Source organism: Protopterus annectens, chromosome 17.part0 (genome assembly GCF_019279795.1).
Source record: "Protopterus annectens isolate FY-2018-M chromosome 17.part0, PAN1.0, whole genome shotgun sequence".
Classification (NCBI taxonomy): Eukaryota; Metazoa; Chordata; order Ceratodontiformes; family Protopteridae; genus Protopterus; species Protopterus annectens.
Window position 1 is genome coordinate 437,906,750 of NC_056751.1, and position 26,029 is coordinate 437,932,778.

At 38.6% G+C, this 26,029-nt stretch overlaps 1 protein-coding gene across 1 annotated transcript in view; it reads left to right on the forward strand.

The window, feature by feature from the left end:
* The window catches only part of GPATCH2 (G-patch domain containing 2), a 1,961,709-nt gene that overhangs the window by 824,954 nt on the left and 1,110,726 nt on the right, over positions 1–26,029 (forward strand). The gene's annotated exons all lie outside the window — the stretch shown is intronic.

The following is a 26,029-nucleotide window of genomic DNA, read 5'->3' on the forward strand; positions in this document are numbered from 1 at the left end:
GCCAGGAACATTGAGGGTATACCCCACAACTGTCCAGATTTTTGCCTTATATTTTTGTTAAAATGCTAATGGAAAACCTGGTATTCGAGCAACTTTCTTAGTTTATAACAGCAATAGTTAGTATATGTACCTAATTTGGGGCCATTGCCCCCTCCATTATTTTTGCATTTGTCCAGATTTCATGCACTTAGAGGTTGAGATGTATGATTTAAGGGTTTGTAAAGCATAGAAAGCAGGGGACAAGTTTCCCCGGCAGGTGAAGCATTGACTTTTTCAAACCATGAAAGAAAAGCTTAAAACAAAAGGCTGCATAAACTCTGTAAGGTAGACAAACCAAGGAAGGCTTTAGAAAAATAATTTGTAGGTATACCCCTTTGAGGCCTTAGAGACTTAGCCAGCTTCACTTAGGTCTAAAGTTTCAGTCCCATTGAACCCAAATGTGTTATTCCCTAACATACAGTGGATATAAAAAGTGTACACACCCCTGTTAAAATGCCAGGTTTTTGTGATATAAAAAAAGAGACCAGAATAAGCCATTTCAAAAAATTTCCCTCCTTTAATATGACCTATAACCTGTACAATTCAGTTGAAAAACAAACAAATCTGTTTGGGGAAAAAATATAAAAAATAAAAAATGTACAATAAGCTGGTTACATAAGTGTGCACACCCTTAAACTAATACTTTGTTGAAGCACCTTTTGATTTAATCACAGCATTCAGTCTTTTTGGGTAGGAGTCTGTCAGGATGGCACATCTTGACTTGGCAATATTTGCCCACTCTTCCTTGCAAAAGCACTCCAAATCTGTTATGTTGCGAGAGCATCTCTTATGCACAGCCATCTTCAGGTCACCCCGCAGATTTTCTATTGGATTTAGGTCTGATTTCTGGCTGGGCCATTCCAAAACTTAAATTTTCTTCTGGTGAAGCCATTCTTTTGTTGCTTTGGATGTATGATTGGGGTCATTGTCTTGTTGAAAGGTGAAATTCCTCTTCATCTTCAGCATCCTAGCAGACGCCTGAAGGTTTTGGGCCAAAAGTGACTAATATTTGGAACAGTTTATAATTCTCTCCACCTTGACTAAAGCCCAGTTCAAGCTGAAGTAAAGCAACCCCAAAGCATGATGCTGCCACCACCATGCTTCGCCGTGGGGATGGTGGTGTTCTGATGAATCAAAGTGGGTTTTTTTGCGCCAAACATACCTTTTGGAATTGTGGCCAAAAAATTAAACCTTGGTCTCATTAGACCATAACACATTTGCCCACATGCGTTTGTGAGACTTGATGTATTATTTTGCAAATTTTAGCCGGGCATGGATGTTTTTCTGTGTAAGAAAAGGCTTCCATCTTGCAACCCTACCCTATAGCCCAGACATATGGAGAATACGGGAGATTGTTGTCACATGTAGTACACAACAAGTACTTGCTAGAAATTCCTGCAGCTCCTTCAGTGTTGCCGTAGGTCTCTTGGCAGCCTCCCTGACCAGTTTTCGTCTTGTCTTTTCATCAGTTTTGGAGGGGCATCCAGTTCTTTGCAACATTACTGTTGTCCTATATTTTCTCCACTTTTTGATGACTGTCTTTATTGTGTTTCATAGTATATCCACTGCTGTGGAAATTTTTTTGTACCCTTCTCCTGACTGATACCTTTCAACAGTGAGATCCCTTTGATGCTTTGTAAGCTCTCTGCGAACCATGGCGTTTGCTGTAGCAGGCAACTGAGTAAATGTCAGAAATATCTTACTAGGACAGCTGACCTTTATTTGGGGTAAATCAGAATCTCTTTAATACATGGCAGGTGTGTACCCAAGAAGACTGAATGATGTAATTAAATCAAAAGGTGCTTCAACAAAGTATTAGTTTAAGGGTGTGCACACTTATGCAACCAGCTTATTGTACTAATATTTTTTTTTCAATTGAATTGTACAGGTTGTAGGTCACATTAAAGGTGGGAAAAGTTTTGAAATTATTTATTGTGGTCTCATTTTTTTATATCACAAAACCCTGGCATTTTAACAGTCGTGTGTTCACTTTTTATATCCACTGTAGGTCCCTGTCCCAGCCATAGTTTCAACTGTAGTAGCCTTCTTTGAAGGTGGGCTGATAGTGTTGATTGATTTGTAAGCCATAGGAGTTTTAGTTGTGCACATTGGGCACTGGCCTTCTTTAGAGTGGTTAGTGAGAGTTCCTACCATCACAGCAAGTAACAGTAACAGAAACTCTTAGTAGTTTGTTGGATTTTCCTTTGGTTACAACAAATACTCCATTAGGCTGATCCTGTCCTTCCCCTTGTATCAGTTAGCCCCTGAGCCTGAGAACAGGACACCCAACCCATAGACTCACTGTAGTTCCTTTATAGTTTGGCTACCGAAGATTTGCAAAAGCATGCTTGCCAGCTTTGCAAAATATTATCCCATCATTTATACAACTCCCTATGTTATCCGCCCAGGGTAGTCATGCAGAAGAAAAAAGAAAAGAAGTGGGATCTCCCCCCCCCCCCCCCCCTTGAAGGTCCCAGACTATGAGCTGGGAGAGAATAATTTCATTTATTTCCAACAAATCTATACTTCTGTGTATGACATGTTGATATGTTATATAAAGCTCCTCCTAGAGGTTTCTTTTGTAAAAACTGTTAATCCTGTGAGGGCCCTTAAGTAGGAAGTGAAGGAGCGTATAGCGACTTAGAAGAGATATTTTGAATTGTCAAAAACAGAAGAACTAAAACCCTTTTGAGGACATAAATAGCTCTTTGTAATGAATTTGCATTCCTCTACCCTAGAGCTTAGAAAAACTAGCAGACATTATATTTTGGATGAACAAAGCAAGCATCTACAGAATAGCCCTATGACTGACCCAGCAATTTTTTGGCCCTTTTTAGGACATCTAAGCTGGCACCAGGCATAAACACTGCCAGTTAAATAAAACCACTTTTTATTGCAAAAACAGTAAGCACTTTCATCTATACAATTACAACTTCTAAACAGATTAACTACAGCAAACAATCCATTTTTAAATAAAATCTAACCAGTCAAAACAATAAAAAATTCTTTGAGAAGTGCATCATTTCTTTTCATGTCTTTATAATTCCGGATTGCTTTTTATGGAAATTGTCTTTGCAACCTGATGGCACATGGATATTTAAAAATAAGTGCCACAGCATCTCTTGTTTCTCTAGAAGTGTAAAATCCCATCCCATTAGAGTTGGTTAAGTCTGACCCAAAACAACATTTTCTAAAATCTTTAGACACAGTACTGTGTCTATATAATATTTTTGTCTGCTTCTGATGGCCAATACATGTTCTCTCTGTCTCACATAAAACCCTGTGCATGAATCAGATAATGCTGTAAAATCACCCCATGGGCTAGCAGTTGTAAACACCATCATATCCTATAATCTTGTTAAAACCTTTTAACTGTGACATGTAGACCGATGTAAATATATCTGCACTATTTACAAAAAACACAGGTATATATACCACTGGGTTTTGGCAAATTTTTAAAAAAGCTATCAACAGATGTTTCAAAAATGTCTTTTAAATGTTGTTCCATTAGGTTAATATAAATCATTATTTGTTTTTCTTCCTTCCTTCTGCGTTCTCTTAGGTGAGTTATCTAGAGTGGATCAAGTCTCTTGCCTCTGAGACAGACAACAAAAATGTAATTTTTTCCCCCCAGATTCCTCCTTTGGGTTACACTTTGTGCTAATTAGATCCTTCTTGGGTTTTCCTCTAATTTTTCTGTCTTTTCCCAGAATAAGTTTAATCAGTATTTTGAGAAGGATGAAAACCCATGGGGGATGGTTTCTCCTTTGGGGACACTGTACTGATTAGATTCCTCTTGGGTTTGGCTCTAGTTTCTCTGGCTTTTCTCAAAATAAGTGTAATCAGTATTTGGAGAAAGCTGAGAACTCATGGGGCATCGCCCCCATACAAAGCAAGTCCTTAAGATGCTACAGTTGTGGCATGGAAACACCTAGGTTCTTGGATGAGTGGAGTACCATTCTTTCAGAGCATCCTGAGATAGACTCCACTGTGATGACTGTAGCGCATTCTAGGTCTCAGAGACCATGGTATATTTTTATTTTACCATGGAGCCGAAAGTCCATTGGACTTGGCTGGTAAGAGGGTTTATTCACCTTCCGCACTGGGCTTTGGATACCTGAACTGCCAGCTTTTTTTTTATCAGACTGAAATAACTGCTAGAACTCCCCATTTCTTGTATCAGGGAGTCTCCGTTTTTGTCTGTCCTACCTGTATGCCCTGTTGCTTAGACGTTTTTTCTAATGAACAATTCCCATTATCTATTTCTTTTCCTTCCTTATAATTATTCTGTTAGCTGTATGCTTCTTGCATGTACTGAACTCACACCCCTCCTTCCAGTACGAATGATGGCATTTTTGTTGTAGGTGAATTATGCTGGATATTGTAGTAAACCACTCCACCACATAGATTGTTTGTAAAGCTTGCAGTCTTGCAAAGAAATGTATCCTTAAGCTGCACTTCAGTAACTGAAACGTTAGGGTAGGGGATGCTGAGACACTGGATTGCCTGCTGTTCTCTACGCGCACAAGGGGTGACAGCCAGATGGCATTGTCCTGTCCTGTAATGATTTTAGACAGTTGTTCTCCCTTTCTTTGTTTGATGCTAATCTCATACCACTGGCAAAAAAACTGATTGAAAGGCTGGAGCCTGCAAGATACCTCATGACCTAAGACTTAACCGAGTGGCATTATAATGTTTCACAGAGAGGATAAATGAGAAGATTTTTTCTCACCTGATGAGCATCCTGTTGTGTTTGCTTGGAGTACCTGCATCTTTCCATTGGTTAATGAAAAAGCTCCTTTGACCACTGGTCATCAGTAGTCTGGACTGGACATCTCATATGCTCAAAGTTCAAGTAGCAATTGACTCCTTTAAGGAGGGCAAGATCTGAACACTCTGGTCAAGGTAGCCACTTGCCTGGAAGAAGCCTGGTATCTGTGGTACATTATGGTTATATGACTTGTAAAGAACACATGAAAATAACAGAGGCAATCCAAACCTAGTCTCAGCTGGTGATCCGGACCAGACACATGCCTACTGCTGTCTATTTGCAACTATCAAAATGCTGCAGTGATTTATATCATACTTTGTCAACCTGGCTGATGCCCTGTCATACCTTAAATAGAACCTGCTCCTTAATCCTGTGAAATTACCTGGAAAGGCAGAGTATTCAGTTTCTTGTAAGTGGCTCTTTTTGAACAGCAATTTGTGGTTAAACCTAATTTTCAGCAGGAGTAGTTTATCATATAGATGTGGGCCACAGCATCAAGCCTGGGAGGCCATACAATCTGAAATGAATGTGAATGAGGAACACCAGTGATGTATCTCAGGCAGAAGTCATTCTTTGCTCTTCTCTGTCTCTTCAATTATTTATTCACTCTTCTTTACACTCTACTTACTATTCTTCAATTTTGTTCCACCAACTTGACCTCTATCATTTTGTTGTTGTACATGCACACAATGCATACTTTTAATGACATCTGCAAGCCATTAATGTTATTACTCACATGTCTCTTTATGTTTTTAAACTTGCAATGTAACTTGGTTTTGTTATGATATATGTGTATTATTTTTTTGGCATCATCTTTTTTATCATGTGTTTGTGGAGCTTTTCTCCTCGGGTCTTCACTGAAAATGGGCCCCCAGCCCAGTGGATTCATCTCGTTAACAAAGGACAAGTAAATAAATAAATACTCCTCTGTCTAGAGGGGAGGATGGAGAAGAAGACCAGATCTGTATTTTGAAAAATCTTTTATTGAGGAAGTCTTTAAACCAAGGCAGGGCTTCTCTGCTAACTCTTGCTCTAACTAGGGAGTTAATTTTGTGTGTGTGTGTGTGTGTGTGTGTGTGTGTGTACATATAATATGTATATTTGGATTCCTTTCTATAGTCAAACACTCAGTTGAGCGATTGGCATAAAATCGTACCAGAAAGCATGAACACTGAAGCAGAGGCAGAATATCGAACAGGACAGGAGTGTTGTACAAGTTTGCAGCACAGCAGTGACTGCTTTCCCCACACTGGTCCACTTTCAGACTTGGTATAGGTGTGTGTGTGTGTGTGTGTGTGTGTGTATATATATATATATATATATATATATATATATATATGTATATATATGGATCTACTTCAGTAGATCGAACATATTACAAATTTGAACCACATATGGCCAAGACCATATGTTCGAAGTAAAAAAAAAAAAAAAACAGAAAACAAAATTAAATGTCTGTAGCGGGGGGGGGGGCTATGCACCCCCCACACCCCCCTTACTTAAATATACCAACTCCGAGATCGCACTACATTGCGGAAAAGGGAAATCTTCCCATTCCGCACTGTACAGAGATCTCCATTCAGTCCGATCGAATATTTACAAGTTTGAACATATGTTCTCAGCCATGTGAGGTTCGAACTTGTTATATGTTCGATCTACTGAAGGGGACCCATATATATATATATATATATATATATATATATATATATATATATACATATATATGTATATATGTATATATGCATTAGCAGGGGGTGTGCAGGATGCAGACAGGCAAAAAAGTAGTTTTTTGTGTTTTTTTTTTTTCATCTCGATGTTGGGATGTTTAAGCTGTTATGGCTTGATATTGTGTTGATCACTTATTTGAGCATTCAACAATATAATAGGAATCCACAAATATTTTATATATGCCCACACACACAAGACATAACAGTAACAGAAGAAACAGAAATTACAAAGCCAGTAACATTAGCATTGTGTGTTAATTGCATACACATTACAGAACAAACATTATTAGAAACATTGTCTATGTGCATTAGTATACAGTTTAAAAAGTGAGAACGGTTTGAGTGAAGAGAAGAGAGTTGTGTGCTTTGATGTGAGAAATGGCAGTTAGTACGGGCTGTTTTGGTTGATGCTGTCTGCTTTGAAGCGTTCACACACTATATCTTTGTATAGGAACTTTTAAGATCTTGTCTGTGATTTAATAGAAGATGACTGTTGGAACAGGTGGGTAGGAATTCCTAGATCTGTGGTCCTAGAATAGAGAAACGGTAGTCTGTCTAATGTAGTTTTCTTGGTGTTTGCAGTGATGTCATGTTGGGGAGGGATGGTTCTGAGATGGTAGGTTAAGGTATGAAGCTACAGTCAGTTGGCAAAAAAGGAACGGATTATTGATGGATTTGAAGAGCAGGATCCTAGTCAAAGTATGTTAAATAAATCCATTAAATATTTCTACCATCTACCATCTTTGTCAGAGTATTACACCTCTCCACTCTACTTTCCTGAGACAGTAGCATCACAGTTCTCTTTATTAATGCAGCTGTACATTTCAATCAAAAACTGAATATTTTCACAGTTTGTTTGTTTGTGTCTTTCGGCTTTTCCCGGTTAGGGGTCGCCACAGCGGAACTCCGGTCCGCTAATGATTGGCAGTTGATTTTTACGTACCGGCTTGCCAGCCTGAAACACAACCTTAAACGAAGGTGCGCCCATTCACGCATGTCTCCACGCAGAAGATGCTCTAGCTGAGAATCAAACCGGACAGCGTCTTACTGTGAGGCGACAACGCTACTGCAGCACCACCACCGCAGTTTGAATGTTTTCACAGTATGTTCCTCAAATACTAACACAGTTTGGATTTTAAACACACGTGTTGTAGTGAGGAATCAGTGTCAATACAGCATGCTAACTACACTTTTAAACATTAGTTTTCTACTGGTCTTTCAAATGCATTTCATTAAAAAAAGTAATATGTGTGTTTGTGTGTGTGTGTGTATATATGTGTATGTGTGTGTGTAAATATATATATATATATATATATATACACACACACACACACACACACACACACACACACACACACACACACACACACACACACACACACGTATAAATATTGACTTTGCATGTGATGATGCATTTGTGATACCAGTGCTGTTACTAACAGTAGTGGACTTCCTCAGCTGCACTGATGATTAGTTTTTCATTAACTGATTACACAAATAAATGAAACCTCATTAGTTACATGTATTTCAACTCGAGTCACAGTCTTAACTGAAGAATCAGAAAAACAGACAAACATAAACATAATTAGAGATGAAGGAGCAAAATAGGAAATGCTTACTTCAGAAAACTATGAACCTGCAACTGAAATGTATTGCATTATAAAATTTAAAAAATATTAGAAATTTGGAGTGAACTTAAATTTTGATGCAGAATAGTGCTCCCATCTGTCTTCAGGTTTTGTGCACAGCAGTATTGTTACAGATTAGAAGTCTACCTTGAAGTAGGGATATTGCAGTTGTGTGTAGAAAGTTCTGTTCTTGAAGTCATTGAGCAAGTTTACTTTTAGTCGATTCAGCTGAAATGCTGGCAAAATACTCTACCAACTACTGAGACAGTCTGTCTGGCAAAGTGCATGTCTTTATGCTTCCAGCTCATATAAACTGCTCCACTACCCCTGCTGATGAGCAACCCTACTGTATTTGTGGCTGCAGAACACCTGACGATCCTGTGGCCTTTTAAGGCATTCTGCAGACTTGCTTTTGTCTAATTGTATCTGTCCAGTAGGTTCACTTCATGCGGTCATGACTGATAATGTCATCACACAACTGACATTGGTGATGCCATGGATGCCAAGGGGAGCAAGCCGAACTCTGGAAATCATAATTTAAAGGAACCACTTGGAAATTTATGGCACCCCGTTATTTTAAGTTAAAGATTTGTATTTTCCAGCAAATGCTGGTTAGTTGGGAGGTATGTTTTGTCAGTTGGTGAAGTATAAGGAATTTTTAGTTGGGTAGGTTGGAAGGGAGGCAAGAGATGATTAGTGTTAGACTGTTGGAGTTTGTGCATTTGCCAGTACAAAGCTTGTCAGTTTGGGTAATGGTCATTTTTGGAAGACTTTGTTAATGGAGAGATGCATTAACATTGCATCTGATGTCACTTTTCATTCTATCCTCAAATGTTAGTTGTGGATCCGATCCTCGTATCCACCTCATACATTACTATAACTTGTGGCCACCAAAAAGCTCTAGAGCTCCTTCTTTACCCATAACACACCAAACCCTAACATACTTCAGATGTCATTTGCCATTTTCACGAATAAGATGTGATTTACCAGTATTTTTAGTTATGTAGTTGTTCTTATTTTTACTACTTTTACACAACTCGGTGTAGTCTTAGTACCCTGGTTGGTATTTAGTTCTGTTGTGGAAAAAATAATAAATAAGAAGAAAGTTGAGACATATAGTATAAAATGATCTGCGCATGTTGAAGAAAGAGGAAATGAGTATGTGGTCAGTGCACACGACTAATCTTTTAATCACGTTAGCAGATTCTTTTAAGGAGTAAACAACATAACTGCACATGTCCAGAAATACGGTCTGTGCATGTTTATGAATTTTGCTAAAACTGCTAGATGTCTGGAACTTGTAAATGGATTAAAATGTATCAGCCAGTTTGCTTAAGACCGCATTCCTTTTAGTTTCTCATGAGAATATTTCACCATTTTTAACATTACTAATGCTGAGTTTGGAGAAGGATGTTTTAACTAACTTATTTTTAGCACATTGACATATTTCATTTTAGATATTTAGTATGTTCTTATAAATAACTGTATTTACAGATTGTAATAGTAAACAACTTTTTATTGGATGCTGGGAGCCTGGCATTGGGCTGATACATAACAGTTGTTATTTTCACTTGTATTTTCTTATAAAAATTCCTGGCCATTGGGAGACATTACAGACTTTGGTTCTCTCTCCCACACGTGTGATTTCTAATAAATTTTGAAACTCTATCAAGACTATTTATTTATTAAATTAATTTTTATTTCCTTAACATTTTTTCCCCTTTCCTTTCTAAACTATTAAAAGAAGTGATTTTCTTCTATTTCTTTATAATTCTGTATAGTTCAGGATGTCAGAAAAAGGCCCTTAGGGGTTTAAAAAATGCCTAAAGTGTGGGCACAAGTTGCCTTTATCAGATACGCATTCATTATGTGTTTATTGTTTGGGCTTGGATCCCCTTAAAGTTGAATGCCAAAACTTTAATCCACTGGTCATTGCTGACCAAAAGAATAAACTTATATTAAAAGGGTCACTCCCTACGTCTTTCTCTGAGGCTATTGCTGGAGCTCAACCCTCCAAGGCTAAACTAAGGAGACTTCTACCAAATCTCCTAAACCGTGAGGATTGTCAACTCCATCTTTGGAGCCACCTAAGAAGAAACACAAGTACGATCTGAAGACTACTTCTGCACTTTCAGTTCGGGATCCAACAGCTTCATCTTCGGATCTGACATCCATACCTCAGACTAGGTACTTATCCTCTGTTGAATCCAGTACCTTCCAGAGTTCCTTCTCCCTTTTTGGAATGCTGACATTTTAAGTCCCTATCCTTGGCTTCCTCTCGATCTTCCAGATGTCTAACCAAAGCAGACATGGACAGGGTGATGAGTTTTCTCTTGGTGCAGATTCAGATGGGAATTCTCCCGTCTCCTACCCCTTCAGGTCAGGAAGTATGTCCTTCTGCCACTCCATTCAGTACAGCTCCTTCTCTGATCCGACCATTTTGGAGCCCCTAGATCCAAAGACATTTTTATCTTTGGGTCTGAAGCTGTCTGTGAGTGCACCGGCTCCATTGACTTTGGAGCTGGATGACTCTCGGAGCTGAAGCGCCCTTGTTGGTCCGAGGCATTTTCCACTCCAAAGTTTTTGGAGCCATCTCTGCCCCTTAGAGCCTCAGCATTGGACAGCTCAGTTTCAACTTCTGTTTCAGGTAGATTGCCTTTGGGGCAGAGGGAACTGATGGGCCAAAAGCCTGGCTTCTCAGCTCCATTGTCTTCCTTCTCCCTGGAGCATTCTGCCTTTGGAGTAGTGAAGAGTGTGTTCTCTCCTTTGGCAGGATGGATGGATCCTACCCCTTTGGATCTTCTCTCTGAATCCTGAGCCACATCATTCTATGCCACAGGGACAGCCAGCTCAAAGTCTTGAGGCTGCCCAGCAAGGTTTTGCAGTCTCTTCCGATACTTCACAGGAGCACCCCACCTAGGAAGTCTCTAGGAAGAAGAAATGCAAGAGGAGGCACTCGGATACCTCTCAGGAGTTAGTAATCAGAGATACTGATTTCAGTGAGGGCAAAGGGTCCCCAAGATCACCACTTGAAGATGTCTCATTTAGATACATTTTTTAGATCCTTAAGCAGAGTGTTGGTTGGTCGTCCAGTAACCCTTTCCCAGAGGAATCGGTATTCTTGAAGCCTTTGCAGCTGGCCTGTCTACCTCCTGGGTTACTCTGCCCATTGATGAGCTCATTTATTTGATTTTTAGATGAGAGTGGAATGAACCTGACTCATTTGAGCCAATCCCCAAAAGGCAAGATCGGATTCTGACTCCCCTTGTTAGTAGGGAATTCTGGAGTAAGGGGATGCACGTAGATGGTATGGCCGTGGTTGTGGCCACCAAGAAGGAACTTGCTGAGCAGCGTTCCTCTGTCCATCCCTCTAACAGGGAGTGTAGGGCATTGGACAGATTTGGGAAGTGTGTGTATGCTTCAGCGACCTTTGCCCTTAGGTCGCTGAACTATTTGGCACACTTTACGAGACTACAAAGAGACTTAATTAAGGAACTTTAAAAACCCTTTTCGAAGACCGCTACTGTTGAAGCTCAATCTTCTGTGGCATCACAGTTGGCTACCATCCAGTGTATTTCAAAATTGTCCATGATGCTTATCTTGCATCCAGCTGAGGGCTTCTTAAGGGCATTGGGTTAATGCATTTCTATCAGGAGGCATGCTTGGATGCGTTTGTGTTATTTTGAGGAGCTCATCAAGTCCTCATTTGTCAAAGCACACTTTGACACCAGTTCATTGTTTGGCCCTAAAGTTAAAGACACATTCTCCATGTGTGAGAAAAGATGGAATGACCCTGTCTTTAGTAGGCATACATTTTATGACCCTCAAAATCCTTTTCTAGGACTCAACAAAGTGGTCAAAAAATGTGGTTCAGGAATGCCCAGGGGCCTTTTCAAGATCCATATGGAGATAGTTCCCCTGGGGCAGAGGGGGAACTTGAATGGACTACAAAGCCCATGCAGCAGAGGAGGAATGCAGAACCAAGGATCCAGAGATTCCTTTTCCAGTAGACCATATCAGTGCTCCTGAAAGGAGGCCTGATTGTCCCCCACTGGAGGCAATCGGGGGGGGGGGGTTGATTAACCCCGCACCAGAGAGCATAGCTAGACATAACAAAAGATACTTGGGTGCAGGGGAATATTTTCAGAGATATAGAATTCTTTTTCTCACCTACCTCTATCGGTATGCACATTTCCTGTTGACCCTCCCAGTCAGAGGAAAGCAGCAGCATTAGAAATACTAAAGCTGCTAGAAAAGAATCATCCAGGAGGTCCCACCAGATGAGATAGACTCCGGAACTTACTCAGGATTCTTTTTCGTGCCAAAGAAAACAGGATTCTTGACCAATTTTGGATCTCAGTGACTTGAACAAGTCTGTTCAATGTACAAAGTTTGGGATGTTCACAGTTCAGTCCATTCTGCCCTTGTTGGGCAAGGATGACTGGATGCATACTATCACATAAAAATGAACAGACAATCCAGAAGGTATTTATACTTCTGGCTGGGAGCCAGACATTACCAGTTCAAAGTACTGCCCTTTGGGCTCACCATAGCCCCCAAGGTATTCACCAAAGGTGCAGCAGTAGTAGCAGCTCACTTGAGACTGCAGGCATTCCAGATGTTTCCATACTTAGACAACTGGCTCATTACCTCCCCGACCAAATATCTACTAATAAGAGCAAGATATCAGGTACTCCAGATTTGCTCTCATCTGGGGATAACCATAAATCACAACAAGTTTCAGTTACAACCTACTCAAATATTGGAATTCATAGGCGTGATTTTCAACATGGTATCAGTGACAGCTTCTCTTCCCCTGTCAAGAGTGCAGACTATCGGATACCACGTCAGGAAGATAATTTGCAGTACCAAGATTTCAGCCCAATTGATTCTGCAAGCTTTGGGGTCAATGTCAGCGGCCATAATTTTAGTTGTTCTACAATATTTCATATGAGAATTCTTTAGTGGATGCTAGCAACACAGTAGTCGATTCTTTATCAACACGTCAGCACAAATAAGAATCACTCAGGCATACAAGAGATACCTAAGGATTTGATCAGATCAAGCTGTACAAGGCCATTATTGTATTCTCCCTCAGCCCAAGGCTATAGTGACCATGGACACTTCCCAGATTGGGTTGTGGGGGGTGCTTCCTGGGGAAAACAGTCCAAGGCACTTGGTCCCCCGAAGAGGCCAGTATGCATATCAATGTCCTGGAGATGAGAGCGGTGCTCTTAGTGTTGCAGGTATTCCAAGACTCGCTCTCTTTCAGGGATTTGCAATACAGACAGACATGTCAGTAGTTTGGTACATCAACAAACAAGGGGAAACCAGGTCTTGCCCCTTATGTCAAGAAGCTCTCAGGATGTGACAATAGGCGATCTCTTCCACCCACTTTCTGATAGCAATGCACATTATGGGGAAGTCCAACATGACAGCAGACAAGAATTAAACACACACAAAAAAGTGTAATTTTCGCTGTTGTTGTAGCACAGTCCAAAAAGCTGCAGAATAGCATGAACTGGATGCAAACTGAAATTAAAGCAGACAGCAGACAAACTGAGCAGGTCCATTCTACTGTCTCATGAGTTTTCTCTCAACAGGAAAGTGACAGATATGATTTTCTGTCAGTGGGGCCAGCTTTGCATCTCCCCTAAAGAACAAATGCAGCAGCTTCTTTGCCCTATCCCTGCATGGGGGGAATCACCGATGGATGCTGTACTCCAAGACTGGGCCCCCGGTCTTCATTATGCCTACACTCCAACCCCTCTAATTCTCAAATTCTTACAAAAAGCTGCCTGGTTGAAGAGCAAAATCATCTTCATTGCACCTTACTGGCCTCAACAGATTTGGTTTCCCTTCCTTTGGTCTCAACTACTTTGCCCACCTTGGATTCTGGATCTGATTCCAGACCTCCTGTCTCATCCGACAGGCATGATTCATCTGGATATCTCAAACCTCAAAGTAACAGTGTGGTTTCTCCAGTTTCTTTACTACCCAGACAACTGATGTTCTCCTCCCCTGTCCTTCACATTTTTTTATCATCCCATAAGGCTTCTGCAAGAAAACTTTACAAAAGTAAATGGAAAAGGTTCATTTTTGGGCACAGCAGAAACACATTGACTACTTCTAGTCTCCTGTACAAAGTGTTCTTGAATTTTTGACAACTGTTTTTAATGAGGGAGCGAGTTCCTCAGCAATTAGTGTTCAGTTAGAAGCAATCTGTAATTTTCCTATTGGATTTGAGAGTTATTCCTTTTGTATAGCCTTTTTGAGAGGCACCCTACTGCTGAGACCTCCATATAAAGATCCTACTCCCCAATGGGATTTAAATTTGGTACTGCAAGCCTTAATTCATTCCCCCTTTGAACAAGCAGTTAAATTTGGTCTTAAATTCCTGACCTAGAAAACTATTTTTTTAGTGGTCATTCCCTCTTCTACAACTTCAAGCACTGTCCTGTAAACTTTCCTACTTGATTTTTCATAAGGATAGAGTAACATTACATACCAATGTTTCTTTCCTTCCTAAGGTGGTATCAGAATCCCGTATTAACCAGCCAATTAATCTGCCAGTTGTCTTTCCTAAATTTACAAACAAGGGTGACTATATGTTACATTATTTGGATGTCTACAGACAGTTATGTTTTTACCTAATGAAAGATATTAGAAAGACAGCTCAGTTGTGTCCTTTGCAGATTCTAAATTGGGAGAATCATTTGCAAAAAAAGGTAACTTTAGCCAGATGGTTGACAGATTGAATATCATTTATCTACAACAAATTGGGTCTGTCCTTAACCAAAACCTCTAAGAGCCCATTCGACTAGATCTACGGCAACTTCTTCAGTGTTCCTGTTAAGGACTTCTATGGATGACATTTGTGTAGCTGCAACTTGGGCCAGTCCTCATACCTTTATCACTCATTACAGAGTAGATCTGGTCTCGAGGGGAAGAGCAGCCTTTGGCTCAACTGTGCTCAGGAATATCCTTCCTTAGAGTCCAAGTGGGAATTTAGTTGAGGATAGAATGAAAACTGACATCAGATAAAGAAGTTATATACTTACCATAACATTTCATCTGTGTTGTCCATTTTCATTCTTCCTCAACTCCCCACCCAACAGCCCTGCAACCTTTTTACAGTTGATTTCTGGACGTATAAGTGATTATAAGGGCACCACTGCCTTCATGTTGAGCTCCAGATATGGCTTATTCTGTTAGGAATTTTATAGCAGTTAATCCTACTTTGTCAAACAGCAAACACAATCTGAGATATGTTAGGGGCTGCTGCATTATGGGTGAGGATGAAGCTTGAGAGCTTTTTGGTGGCCACAAGCTAAGGTAATGGCAGAGTCAGATCCGAGGATTGGATCTGAACTCAACGGTTGAGGAAGAATTAAAACGGACAACACAGATGGAACATTATGGTAAGTAAATAACTTCTTTTATTTTATTTTTTTTTGGGGGGGGGGGGTCAGGGTATTTCCATATATTCTACTCCCTGGAAGGTTATTAAAGAGATAGCAGTAATATTTGGGACAAAGAAAACTGGGAGTACTTATATTAATTGCAAGAGGAGCTCCAGTACAGATAGAAGAGGAAAGAAGATAATGGTAGATCTCTAGTACTAAGGGCTACTGGAAAGGGAGGAAGATTATACCAGCATGCATTTATATTCCACCTAAAACTGCTGTAATGGAGCTTAAGAAAATTCTTGGAGATATAATCAGCTTTCAGCAGGGAATATTACTTAAAGGTGTGGACTGGAATTTGATTTGCAGCAGTTAAGATGTGTCTGGGGTGGCCCAGAAGGGGAAATATACCAAAAAAAAGAGTAGATTTTTGAAGATATTTATGAAAATATTTGACATTGAAGATGTGAATTCAGTAGTAGGAGTTCAGAGAGAATTTGCATATTATTCCCCAATGTGCAGAAACTGGGCTAGGTTGCACAGAAATTATATCTCACAGGAACATATGCGTTGAATTGAAAGTTTTGATACACATCCAATAACTATTTCGGATCACGTGCCAATAATGACTAAAATAGAAATGCAGGGTAATGAAATAAAAATGAGACCATGGCACTTGCCTACCTGTCTGTTAAAAAGAGAAGAGTTTAATGAATGGGTAGTAGAAATTATTCTGGAATTATTAGAGAGGATAGAAATTTCTTCTGAGAATATATCTAGGGAGTGGGAAAAAATGAAAATGGAGTTTAAAAATAGTGTGGAAATAGAGAGAGAGAGATGGTTAAGAAGTAACAAGAATTATTTAGAGGGACTGACAAAGGTTAAAGTACTGCAGAATAGGGGGAATCTCCCAGAATAAGATGAGGAGCAATTACAGAATACTAAACAGAATACAAGAGATTACCTTGATAATACACACGAGTTTAGAAAGACTGCTGTTAAGCAGCTGTTTTTGATAGTAACTTCAGAGCACAAAAACTTTCAGTGCAACGACTCAGGCAGCAGAAAGTAGAAGTTGTTGTCAAGCTTAGAGGAGCCTATAATAAGGAAGATAACCAGAGGTACTAGAAATATTTCAGAAATTTTATGAAGATCTGTATAAAGCAGAGAAATATGGAAATCAAGAAAAGGTACGAATGGAAATGTTTGTGGAAGAATTGTGTATGCTATGGTTAGAAGTAGATGAGGTTCAATTACTAACAGAATAGGAGGAAATGAGATAAAAATGTAATGTATAACGAATCTACAGGAAAGTTCCCCAGGAAGAGATGGTATTTCCATGGAAGTTTGGTAGCTAGGAGGGAAAAAACTGAAGTTCTGGAAGGTTTTGTTTAACAGTATTTTAAAAGGAGGAGAAGCACCAACATCCTGGAAGAAAGTGGTGGTGGCTGTAATACCTAAAGAGGGTAAAGTCCCATTAGATCCAGCTTCATATAGACCTATTTCAATTCTAAACCATGATTATAAAGTGTTTATGTCAATAATGGCTACAAATATGGCAAAGGTGATTCCAACATTGATAGATATGAATCAGTGTGGTTTTGTGGAGGGAAGGCAAACATATGACAACATTAATAGAATAGGCATGATCCAGAGGGAAGCAGAATGCAAGAAAATGCTGATGATGTTGGTGAGTCTTGATGTAGAGAAAGTAGTCAAAAGAGTAAGCTGGGATTTTATAAGCAGAGCAATCGAATATTTTGTATTACCTGATAAAATTATAAGGTTGATTAGGAGGATATATGAGGGATCAGAGATGAATATTAAAGCGGGTAGGTTCCTCTTTGATAATTTTTTTTTGAGCAGAGGAACCAGGGAGGAGTGTTCTGTTTCACTGTTGTTATCCACGTTTTATTTACAACCATTTGCAAAGAAAATAAGGACTCAGAAATTCAAGGATATGGTTGGTGTGGTGTTCAACAAAAGATGGCTTTATTTCATGATGATATTTTTGTATACCTGATAAAAGCAGAAAAGGACATTTCAGTGTTGTGGAACATTCTGAGACAGTTTAAAGTCTTTCTGGGGTACAAAATTAATGAAGATAAAACAAAAGCAGTAGCTGTAAACTATGTGTCCACACATGGATTGGTTCAGCAATACCCATATTTATGGGGACATAATAAAATGAAGTACTTAGGAGTATGGATTAAACAGGATTGTATTATGGCAGCTAAGGGTATGTGGGAAGATACTAAACAAAAATAATACAAACATTGAGAAATATGAAACTGTTTTCTTGATATGGATAGCAAGATACAAGTAGTCAAAATGTTTTAGTCCCTTTAGTTTTATACACAGTACAGGCATATTTTATCAACCAGGGGGGAAAAGTTGTAGATAGCAGTTAATAAAGAGTTGAAAGAGTTTATCTTTGAGGGGAAGACAGCAAGAGTCAAGTGGGATAAGCTGAAAATGCCTGATTTGAAGGGATACTGCAGAGCTGCACAGTTAAGGTCCTATACATAGCACAAGCAGAAAGTTAGAATTTAAAGTGGAAAGAGATGATGACAAAACCAGGAGGAAGCTCAAGAAACAAGAAGAGACTGGGATTTTGAATGGAGATCCTTAAGGAGAATAACAACTATACAGAATAGTATATCCATAAAGTTGCAGAAAGTATTCTAAGAACTAAGCCAACATGGGAATGGTAAAAAGAGATTATGTTGATAAGAGATAACTGCAATTCAGGATACAGACAATAAGCAAGAAGGGGCTGGAATTTACTGGAGAAAACTGACAAAGGAATCAAGGTATTGGGAGCAAATAACTAGGGATGGAAACATAATAGATGGGTAGAGGCAAAGAATTTATTTGGACTGCAGGCTAGAGGCAAATAATTTATTTGGACTGCAGGCTAGAAATTATCTTCCCTATATAGGCTTGATATCAGAATACAGGCAAAGAGAAAGAAATAGGGATTCTTAAGCTAAAGACTAGCAGTGGTATAGTTTTTAGTTGAATCTAGAACAGAAGTTGCTGTTAAAGGATAATTAGTAGAGCATATAAAATATTGCATGATAAATATAAGAATCAATTGGGGAAGATAGAAAGGACTGGGAAGAGAGACTGAATAAGAAATTCACAAAGAAACAATAGGGGGAATATATGTACATCTCCCAAATATGCAACAAAGACTAGAAGATTTAGGATCTTTGCTTGGAAGTGTTTAGATATGTATTTTATACCCCAAGTAGACTCCAAAGAATTTTTCCTCGGGTAGATAGGAAATGGTTTGTGTGTGATGGTGAAGAAAGTTATAATTGGGAACATATTTCTGGGAGTGTAGTGAGTTGTCAGACTTTAAAAAAAATCCTTGAAGGCTACTCTTTCAGAAATACTGGCTGAGCAAATTGGTATAACTAACCAAATCATGTTTTGAGCAGTGATACAGAATTGGAATTGCTTGGATGTAGTGGGGCCTTGCTGAGTCTAATTATGATTGCTGCCAAAAAAGCAATTACTAGAAAATGGAAATCAAAGTTTAAACCAACTGTAATAGAAGTTGTGGATATAGTAACAGAGATGAAACAACTGGAAATGGGATCTTTAGAAAAGAGACGGAGCAAATTACATTTAAAAATGAGAATTGTGAGAAAACATGTTCAGAATAACATTTTGGCGGAGGAATGAGGTTTAAAAGAAGGCAGGATTTGAATGAGGTATATACTGTTTGACTGACAGTGACTGGATAGTTTATAAGTGATGGAAAATGTTTGGAACTAAAAAATGTGTCAATATGGTTTGTTTTCATGTATATAAGTATATGATGCTCAAAAAAAAGAGCAGTAATTGGCAAAATGTTTGTTAAGGTTGAGGATGTCAGATTTCACCCATAATTTAGTAATGCAGACTATATTAATGTTATTGGTAGAGAGGCCAATGTTTCTCTTTATTCTAGTCTGCTTGGCAAACTTTCTTTGTTAAGGAGGACAATATTTATATTTTTGGAATGGTTGAGTGATTGGATAGGGTAGAGTGGGAGTTACTTGTAGTCTGATGTTTCTTTATGGCTATGTATTAGGAGGATGTTAAAGAGAGTAGTGAATCATGTAATAAATTTGAGAAACTTGGTGAATTTAGACGATTTTAAGTGTTTTTTCTTTGTGGTGTTCCCCAAGAGGGATAATATACAGGTGAATGAAGGGTACATTTAGTTTTCTGTGTTACCAACAGTTTTGTGCATTTGTGATGGAGTTGCTTGGGATGACACACTGGATGTAGAGGGTTGTAATGAGCTAATAGAGGTTTTTTGTGCAAAGCATGTGAGCCTGCTGAGTGTAGAATGTGGTGGGGGGGTTATGTTTGCTCGAGGTGGGCTTACTTTGTAGGGTGAGTAAGGGTACAGAATATATATATATATATATATATGTACATATGTATATATTAAATTCCCTGAGCCTGCTCCATCTGAACAGAAGTTATTTGACTACTGCTCCTATATCTCCAATTTCATGTTCCTGGTACTGCCCCCCAATATGGTTAGGGTACCTTAACAGGAGGGAAGAAGAATCGAAGAGTGGCTTACAGGCAGTATTACCCTCCATTGATTGAGATCACTTGGCAGGTGGGTGCCACTGTTGCATACTTTTTCTTGCACTCCAGCGCTTTTTCATTAGGTTCTGCCAAAAAAGTGCTGAATCCAGGACGGTGAGACTTGGTAAGCAGTAAGATGTGGCTTATGAGGCTACACCTTCCTTGAGGCCGTAAAGGAACGGCATTGTTTTTCATGCCCAGCCTGGTGATTGCTGTAAGTCCCCGCCTCCAGCAGGGCTTTAACGAGTGATTCACCTGCAACAGCACAGTTACTTTTTCTGTACTACTGAATTCCTAAAATTTTTTTTTTTTTTAGAAAATATTTAGATTTGATATCTGAAAAGGTAGTAATGCCAAGACTTGCTTAAACCTGACATTCTAATCTAAATTGCAAATGCATTTTTCCATTACAGGTCCAGTTGGGTGCAAATAAAATATTTCATGACTTTGTTTAAGGGTAGCATTTGTAGTCATAGCACACACACATTAAGTCCATCAGCGCTGTCTGCAAATGAGTGCAGGTAAGCCGTGATTCATAGAGGCCACTTACGCTAACACTTGATGGCTGTGAATAAGCATAAGCAAATCAAGTGATGATGAGATGTAAATGAGAAGTGATGTAAAAACAGCATATGCTAATGAAGCATTCTCTCACCTAGTAGTGATTCATAGTTCAATTTTCTCTGCTGTCCACAATATACATACAAAGTCTATGGCTTTCACTTGGTCCTTCATGTATACTTAACGCTTATGTACTTTAAACTTTTACCATAAGTAGTCATGTTTATGAAAATGAAACAAAAAAACGCACAACAAACACCAGGCACCTCCGCAGATACAAAATACAAGTCCACAAATGCAAAAAAGACTGCTGAGGCAAGGTTCCAGGATTTCAAAAACAATATTACATCAAACGATGGTTACTAGCAGTACTGTCTTTAATACAACACAAGCACTTTCACACAGAGCTTCATCAGGTGTATGTACAAAGAACTAAAACACACCTTTTTAAACATAATTGCATCACATGACTTGCATTAATCAAATTTAAAGGGATAAACATCTATTGAAATAAATTACTTTATATAGCAAAATTTAGACACATACAAAACTAAAGAACTATGTGTTAAAAACATGAATCTATTATAAAAACAAGAATCTATTCTAAAACAGGACTACCTACGGAGAGCTCTTTTGCCAAGAACAGGTTTCATGGGCACACATTCATTAAGCCCATGTCCATCATTTGCTCTAAGCATAACTATCCATTTTGCCTCCATCTCCTCTGTTCTGGACATACAACCTTGAACTGAAATTTATGCTGCTCCCCCATGCTTAAAACATGTTTCGCTAGAGCATTAACACATGACCCTTTCCTAATGTGGTAAATATGTTCCCTAATTCTTTCTTTTAAAGTCCGATCTGTCTTACCTATATAGAATTTATTGCAAAGTGAACAGCTGGCCAAATAAACTACATGTGTAGTCTCACATGTGGCGCTGACCCTAATATCAAAAATTTTCCCAGTATTTGGATGTTTAAAAAATACTTCTTTACTAATGTATATACATTGTGCACATTTACCACAAGGTTTAGTTCCAAATACTACCTTATCATGAATAATGTCTCTAGCATTGCATAATCTTCTCCTCAAATTCTTTTTATTCCTGAATGTAAATTGAGGTTTCAGTCCTACTAATCCACTAATCTGGGGATCAGTCACTAATATTTTCCAGTGTTCATTAATGATATCTGTATATCTCCTAACATCTCTTGAATAAGGCACACAAACTTTAAGCTTATTGTCCTTCCTACTTTCTACCCTAAGGGGTCCTTCTGAAAAATATGGCCTTGCTCTTGTCTCCCTTAACTGTCTGACAACCACAGCACTGTTCTGGATCATATTTTGATCATAGCCCCTTTCTAAAAGTTCACAACCAGTTCTAGCTATTTGCTTCTCATATTCATCATATTTAACACTCAACCTAGAAGCTCTAAAAAACTGGTTTTGAGCTACATTCTTAAAAACATATTTAGGATGCATGCTATCTCTAGATAATAAGTTATTCACATGACATTCCTTTCTAAATAATCTAGTAGAAATTCTGTCAACACCATCCTTCTCTATAAAAACATCTAACAAACTAATACCCACATCTGAATAATTCAGGGTAAACTTAAAAAACTGTGTTGACTCATTAATATACTCAACAAATTCTATTAATTGTGCTATGGTCCCCTTCCACAAAAGAAAAAGGTCTTCTACAAATCTTCTGTAAAATAAAATCAAATTACTAAAGGGTCCTTTCAATAAATGCTCTGATTCCAATATCAGCATAACAGCATTCGCATAACTGTTAGAACATGAACTCCCCATCGCCACACCATTTTTTTGCCAATATATTTTATTTATTTATTTATTTATTTAAATTTGTTGACCGGGAGTGTCCGACTGGACGTAGGTCCATTTTCAGTGGAGGCCCGGGGAGAAAAGCTCCACAGTTAAAATAAACAGACAGTATATACATTAGATTACATAGTGAATAACAATTTGCATAGCAATTACTTACAACATATTTACAGATGAAGAACATAGTACATCAGTAAACAACTAGAATCTTTATCTGTGAAGTGCATACCAGACGTTAACAAATGTTACAAGAAGAAGAAGTTTGTGCTGTATAATAAGTACTGGCTTATGAGCATCTGAGCTTGCTATAATCAAGGTAGTTAGTGGAGTGGAAAGAAAGGTAGTGGTTGGATGGGGTGGATGATATTAGAGTGGGAGTTGCAAGGGCATAGCCAGCATGTTTTTAGTTGCGCTTTTAGTAAAGTTTTGAAGTGGGTGCATGATGGTATGGAGGTAATTGTGGGTGGGAGTGAGTTCCATAATTTGGCTATGGCGCAAGAGAATAGTGCTTCACCAGCAGAGTTATTGGCTTTAGTGATCTGCAAGCGATTTTTGCTGCTGGATCTTAGTGGTCTGGTGGTGCGATAGGGTTGGAGTAGATTCTGGAGGGATGGGACATTTAGTGGATGGTTTACTAGTTTGTGGGCGAGTGAGAGTTGATACCACTGAAGGAGGTGAGGGAGTTCAAGCCAGCCCAGTTCAGCAAGTGAGAGACAGAGGTGACTACGGTAGGATGCCCCTGTGGCGAATTTGGCGATTTTGTTGTAGCAGGTCTCTAGCTTGTTTAGATCACATTGCCTTAGGTTGTTATATATTGGAGAGGCATAAAGTAGGGTGGAGATAAGGTGGGAATTTGCTATTGAAATCTTTGCTGCTTTGGTGAGAAATTGCTTATTTCTGTATAACGCTCCTAGTTTTTTGTGGACTTTTTTTTATAGTCATGGATATGTGAATGTCAAATTTTAGTTTATTGTCTATTTCCACTCCTAGCAATTTGGTGTGTTCAGTTGGGTATATAGTGGTGTTGTCTTTTGCCGTGATGTTAAAGTGAGAGTTGTTTTGAGTATGTTTGGTGGGTTGGAAGATAAGTAGTTTAGTTTTGTTTGGGTTGAGTATTAATCTGGCATCGGATAACCATGTTTCAACAGAGGAAAAGGCTTCCTGTGTGACTTTTTGCAGTTTTGGTAGGGACTGGGCTGAGCAGATGATGGTCGAGTCATCTGCGTATTGTATGAGTGTGCCATGTTTGGTGGCAGAGGCTAGATTATTGGTGTAAACAGAGAAGAGTAGGGGTCCAAGGATATATCTGATCTTTAAATAGAAAGACATTATTCGTAAGCACAATACTCATTAATTTTTGAAACAACACAATTTCATCTGCACTAAATAATCCAAATTTAATCATCAATTTCCTTAAAAAGTCAACACCTACCTCATTGGGAATAACTGTAAATAAAGAAACAACATCCAAAGTAACAAAAATAAATTTCTCATTCACTAGACCTGATTAGTAAATCCATATAAGTCATGTAAAAAGTGCTCTGTATCTTTTAAAACATATACAGACATATCAATCATAGGCCTAAATTTCTTCTCTAAAAAGATTGAAATAGGCTCAGTGCACCATCCACTGCCTGAGACTATCGGTCTCATAGGTGGTCTACTAGAATTTTTATATTGTTTAGGTAGCCCTTGAATCTTGGGTATGATGAACTTACAGACTGTGAAATATTTAACCAATTCACTACTCAATAAATTGATATGCTCCGTATATTTAATCTGTCTACTAACAGATTCAACCATTGTGGTGACTTGCGCTGGTGTAATTATTTGATAAAATTTCTTATCATCCAACATTTCACACATTAATATATCATAATCTATCCTATCCAATAACACAATCTGGCCATCCTTATCTGCTGGTCTAATGACCAGATTTACATCATTTTCTAACTGCTGCAAAGCTTTAAATTCATCTTTATCCAAGTAGGGAATTAGGGAACATATTTACCACATTAGGAAAGGGTCATGTGTTAATGCTCTAGCGAAACATGTTTTAAGCATGGGGGAACAGCATACATTTCAGTTCATGGTTGTATGTAGAACTTATGAGAATTTAAGGGGTGGAGATATTAGGGCCAGAACAGAGGAGCTGGAGGCAAAATGGATAGTTATGCTTAGAGCAAATCATGGACATGGGCTTAATGAATGTGTGCCCATGAAACCTGTCCTTGGCAAAAGAGCTCTACGTAGGTAGTCCTGTTTTATAATAGATTCTTGTTTTTATAATAGATTCATGTTTTTAACACACAGTTTTTTAGTTTTGTATGTGTCTAAATTTTGCTATATAAAGTAATTTATTTCAATGAATGTTTATACCTTTAAATTTGATTAATGCAAGTCATGTGATGCAATTATGTGTTTAAAAAGGTGTGTTTTAGTTCTTTGTACATATACCTGATGAAGCTCTGTGTGAAAGCGCTTGTGTTGTATTAAAGACAGTACTGCTAGTAACCATCGTTTGATGTGATATTGTTTTTGAAATCCTGGAGCCTTGCCTCAGCAGTCTTTTTTGCGTTTGTGGACTTGTATTTTGTATCTGCGGAGGTGCCTGGTGTTTGTTGTACGTTTTTTGTTTCATTTGGATATACTATTGTGAGCCCAAAAACGCCAGGGTTATGGCCAGCGAAATCGAAGAGATAGAGTTGGGATATACACCAATGGTTAATGTACAAGTATCGGAAATGAACATCAATTCTTTTATTTCCAGAGTAAGTGATCATGAAAATCCATTATTTAAGAAGAACTTAACTGTGGAAGGAGAAGAAGAGTTAGACTTCGATTATTTAGTTGTTAGAACTGATCTGTTGGCATTAGAGAGAGAAATGTGTAAATTAGCATGCACACAATACGAGAAATTTCACCTCGAAGCATGTTTAGTTGAGAACTTAATACCTCGTGGACTAAGAGTCCTAAAAATGGCGGCTCAGATTGATTGCGATTCACTACTTTTGAGTGAATGGCAGCAATTGAACATTGCCACAAGCTTGGGTTACTTAAAATTATTCAGTCGTGCAGCAGAAAGGCGAGAAGTGACTTTGTTGGAAGTGGTGAAAAATAAGTACTTACAAGTGTGTAAGACTTGTAACAGTGAGACAGTGTCTCAGCTTTTGTCTGATACTGTGGACAATGTTGTTTCATATAAGCGGAAGCTTTTACAAATAAAACTAAAGAAGATTCAAAGAGACAGCAATGATTTTTCATTGTGCAACATCTTCACCTGGCCACGTGATCTGGCTTTGAGTGAACGTAGTAATCTCGTAACTGATTCAGTGAAACCCAGTGACGTAGACACGCAGTCCTTGAAGCAGTGGATAGAAAAGACCATGGATTCACAGGCGAAGGAACCATGTCGTCGTGATAAGTCGATCAATGGCGTTCATCAAATGCCT